The following is a 4,750-nucleotide window of genomic DNA, read 5'->3' on the forward strand; positions in this document are numbered from 1 at the left end:
TCTACTTCTTCTTCTTCTAACCTACCTCACAGGGATGTTGGGAGGATAAAATGGGGAAGAGAAGAATGATGTCAGTGTTGGGTCCCCAACTGGGCAGAAAGGTTGGATATAAATGAAGTTAACTAACTAATTAACTAACTACTGTGTTTGCTCATCCATGAGCTGAAACTCCAATTACCTGTCTGCCATCCACATCAAATGTTTGTTGAACAGCTGTTTTAACTGTGCAGTAGCTGTAATGGCAGAGTTTAATTTCCTTGTCTTGTGGGGGAGTTTGTATCTGCACAGCAGGTGAGATGATTCAGCCAAGGTCATGGATAGTCATGTCAGGTAATTAAATGATGGGAGGGAGCAGCAAAAGCTGGTATGTGGGGGGAGGGAAGTGGATCCCCCTATTAGGCTGTGTGAGAAATCTGCATGCATGAAACATGTCCGATCGCACTGTACTTTACCTCTCAAATATGTGAAAAGCAACTCAGTGAACAGGCTCAAACTGTTCACAAAAAGCCAACTGATGGATGATAAACAGCTCCCTGTTGTGACTGGCAAGCAGACCTTTAATCAAACTGTTGTGTGTTGAAGGATCCCTAGTGCAGATCAGCATCACTGCCACACAAAAGGAGCAGAGGGAAAGGGGCTGGAAAAAAACCCAGTCTCATAATAATTTCCATCTTTTATAGCCATTTTATTTTCTCATTAGGCATCACTTTCAGCTCCCAGTGCAAGCAGTAATATGTGCAAATCTTCCACTGGTGACTGATTCACAAGTCATCATTTTCACCATTGCAAAAGGTCTACTTTAACTTCAGCTGGGATATCTGACAAAAAAGAGATCAAAATGAAAACTCCATTGTTCTGCTGCTCTTTTCTCCATTATTGCCTTTCCAATGTGCCCAGTGGGCTTTTAAATCTACGTGTAAACCCAGGATGGAGAGTGGCAGGCGAGCCCTTACTTGAGAAGGAACTGCTAAACAGATGTCCATGTTCAATTCCTGCCAAAATCTGTTTCACGGAGGAGTCATTTCAAGTTGTTCCCCAGATCTTTGTAATGTAGCCCAGGTTGTGCCAAGCGAACTCATTATTATAAGTTTTACAAGAGAAGAATAAGTTATTGTAATCATTATAAGTTTTATTATAAGTTGTTATAAGTTGTATAAATTGTATAATTAATAATTATAAGTTTTAAAACAATGATTTGTTAAAGATTGTCCAGGGCAGTCCTTGCAGTGAGACTGAACACAGAAACAGACAGTAAATGGCTTCTTCCCTGTTGCCTTTAATGATCTGTTATTTTCATTCACTCTTGTGAATTTTCATATTAAAACTGACTAAAGCAGAGAGAAGACCTGGAGAAGACCCTGATGCTGGGAAAGATTGAAGGATTGAAAGATTGAAGGATTGAAAGATTGAAAGATTGAAGGTCAAAGAAGACGGGGACGGCAAAGGATGAGATGGTTAGACAGTGTCATCGATGCAACGAACATGAAGTTGAGCAAACTTCAGAGGATGGCGGAAGACCGGAAGGCCTGGAGGGAGCTGGTCCATGGGGTCGCAAAGAGTCGGACTCGACTGTGCGACTGAACAACAACAAAAGCAGAGACACATCTCTTTACTGGGATATTTCGTAAATACTGCAGAGTTCGCCCAGTCATAGTGATACTGAATGCAGTAAATAAATCTCCCAAGAAGTATATTGCAAAAAGGGTAAACTTAACATTTATTCAAGTAGATCCAGTTCACATTCAAGTTGCAGAAAAAAGAAGAGGGAGAGAAGCCTAATCCAAAGAGGACTTTCCCCTATCACAAATGGCTGGCTTCTCTGGCATCATGTGTGTGAGAGTATGAGGGCATTGTCTCTACCTGCAGAGATGTGTGTCCCCATGGAAGGCCATATGCAAAGAGGGAGAGAACAAATGGAGAGAAGGGGTCAGAGGGCAGCGCTGGCCCGTAGCTAACGTGGGGCCCACGGGGCTGGGCCCCCTAGTGTTTCTTCTGGGCCCCCTCCCTCCCGGGCTGCCCCCAAAGTGCTCCAACTTACCACCTGCACTGTACTTTCATTTAATTAGCTGGCGGGCCCCCCGAGCCCCCCTCCCCCAAAACTCCCTAGCTACGGGGGCCAGCTCCCAGGTTAAGACTAGGGCTGCCAGTCCCCCAGTGGGGGGTTGCACGCTTTTGGGCCCCCCGATCTGCTGGCCCTGATCTGGCTGGCAGGGGAAACCATGCCCCCAAAGAGCCCCATTTGCGCCAACATGCCCGGCACAATGACATCACCCAGAGGTGATGTCATTGCGCAGGGCACGTTGGGAGGGGCGCTCTATTGTTAGAGAAAAAACTCTATGGTAACCATAGAGAAGAAGTCCCAGAGGATGAGAGGGACCCCCCCCCCCACCAGCAGCCAGGTAAGACCTGGCGTCCCTAGTTAAGACAAAGAGAGGTGTCCTAGTCACAGAGATAACACCTATACACCCTTAGAGTAATGTAGCATCCCCTAATGTCCAGGCATGCTGAGTCGCTCTCCCTCCAACACTGTTGTTCATCATTTAGCACATTTTCATCCTGCCTTTCTTCCAAGGAGCTCAGGGTTGTGTACGTCGTTCTCCCCTGCTCTGTTTCATCCTCACAACATTGTGAGGTGGTTTGGGATGAGAGGGAGTGACTGGCTCACGGTTATCCAGCAAGCGTCACATGACAGAGTTAGATATTCTAGAATGATCCTAGTCTGAGTGTAACCATTACACCACTTTTTAATATATACTTACAGCTTTTTGTGAACATTTCTGGCAGTGCCCTTTTGGACAATTTTTAGTATTCCTTATTAAAATATTTGCTTATTATTTTACATTACCTTCACTTACTCATAGTTGCCTTCACCCTCAATGATGCCACATAGAAATATGTGGCTTTAATACATGCCTGTCAACCAGTAACATTTGTTTGCAGCAGTTTATCATATACAAATATAGATACGGTATTGACTCCAATGCACGACTAGGGTTCTCCATATATTCGCATGCAAGTTACAATTTGGGGGGGATGTATGACATTTGGGGGGTGTCATCTTTAGGGTTTTCAGCTTCCTGCTGCAGGCGGTGGATCTCCAGCCTATACCAGGGGTCCCCAACCTTTTTGATCCTTGGGCACCTTTGGAATTCTGACAGGCTGGTGGGTGCAAACACAAAATGGCTGCTACAGTAGGCAGAGCTAACCACAAAATGGCTGCCATAGGAAGGTGGAGCCTAGGGATGCCAGCCTCCAGGTGGGACCTGGAGATCCCCCCAGAATTACAGTTCATCTCCAGACTACAGAGATCAGTTCCCCTGGAGAAAATGGATACTTTGGAGGGTGGACTCTGTGGCAATGTACTCCACTGAGGTCCCTGTTCTCCCCAGGCTCCATCCCCAGATCTCCAGGTGTTTCCCAACCTGGATCCGGCAGCCCTTCCCCCTCATCACCTGCCAGTGGACAGGGGGGTCTTGGCAACCCTAGTGGAACCACACACAAACATAGGGCTGTCAAGCCCTCAGTGAGGGCAGGGGATCCCCCACCCCTCGGTCCCATTGCCTGCTGCTGATTAAAGCAGCGATGGGAGAAAAAATAAGGGGGAGAAATCAGCCTCATGTACTTACTGGAAGTTGATACAGGAAGTGACAAGGATGGCTCTAGGAACTGCTACTCTTCCCAGGTGATTCTTAGAGCTACACTTGTGTCAGCTAGCTGCCATGTTTCACTTGTATTTGTCCTTTCCTGACTGTGGCGCGACTGCACATGCTTGCTCGCTTGCTGTAAACAGCGATAGGGAGGCGCTCACGAGACCGTGCGAACTGGCACTGCCAGACTGGGTTATCTGACTAACTTTGAGGAGAAGGGAGGGCTTGCATTCCACTGTTGGTGTGAATATTTCTGCTCTCATGAGGCATGGAGACTCTCCCGTTCATTATGTAATCTCCCGCCTGGACAATTCCCGCGCGCGCGCTTGGATTTAATTTTCTTAGCCAATTGCAGCATCATGTTAAGTGTAGTGATGGATCCACCCCATTGTCATTCCTAACAATATACCTGTAGACAGAGGTCATTTCGGGGGAGATCGCAGGGGATCACAGTTTCCCCGGGTGAGGTGCAGGGGGGCGGGGCACATGACGAAGCCCAGCCCCTTCTTCCGGCCACCCCCTTCTTCCAGCCTCATTCTGTTGCAGAAGGAGGAAGAAGCAGGAGGGTAAGTTGGCGTCCTCCCCCTCTGCCTGGCCGAGGCCACTCCACGTGGCCTCCGCAAGGACTCGCAGCCCCATCCAGGAGCTTCCCCGAGGTAGCTGTGTTAGTCTGTTGCTGCAAAATAGTCTAAGAGTTCAAATAGCACCTTTAAGACTAACAAATAGCACCTTTAAGACTAACCTTTAAGACTAAGATTAATTGAGTGGTGGGTGTGGCCTTATGACACACTTCCAGTGATGTCAGGGGTGTGTGGCCTCATGACACACTTCCGGTGATGTCAGAGGGTGTGGCATATGCTAATGAGTTATGCTAATGAGTTCCCCTAGCTCTTTTTCTACGAAACGACCCCTGCCTGTAGATCATGACAACGGACCTGTAGTCTAATAAAGCATAAAGATTCCCTGGAAACGTTTGTGGAGATTTGCATGCTGTTGAACCTGACTTCCTCTATCAATTTCTTTTAACTACATGAGGTTGATTTTTTTTAAAAATGCCCACAACACTCCTTCCTGGCAACCCTCCCAAGTGCAGGGGAGAAGAA

Source organism: Gekko japonicus, unplaced genomic scaffold, assembly GCF_001447785.1.
Source record: "Gekko japonicus isolate JY-2015 unplaced genomic scaffold, Gekko_japonicus_V1.1 scaffold1786, whole genome shotgun sequence".
In the NCBI taxonomy this organism is placed as follows: Eukaryota; Metazoa; Chordata; class Lepidosauria; order Squamata; family Gekkonidae; genus Gekko; species Gekko japonicus.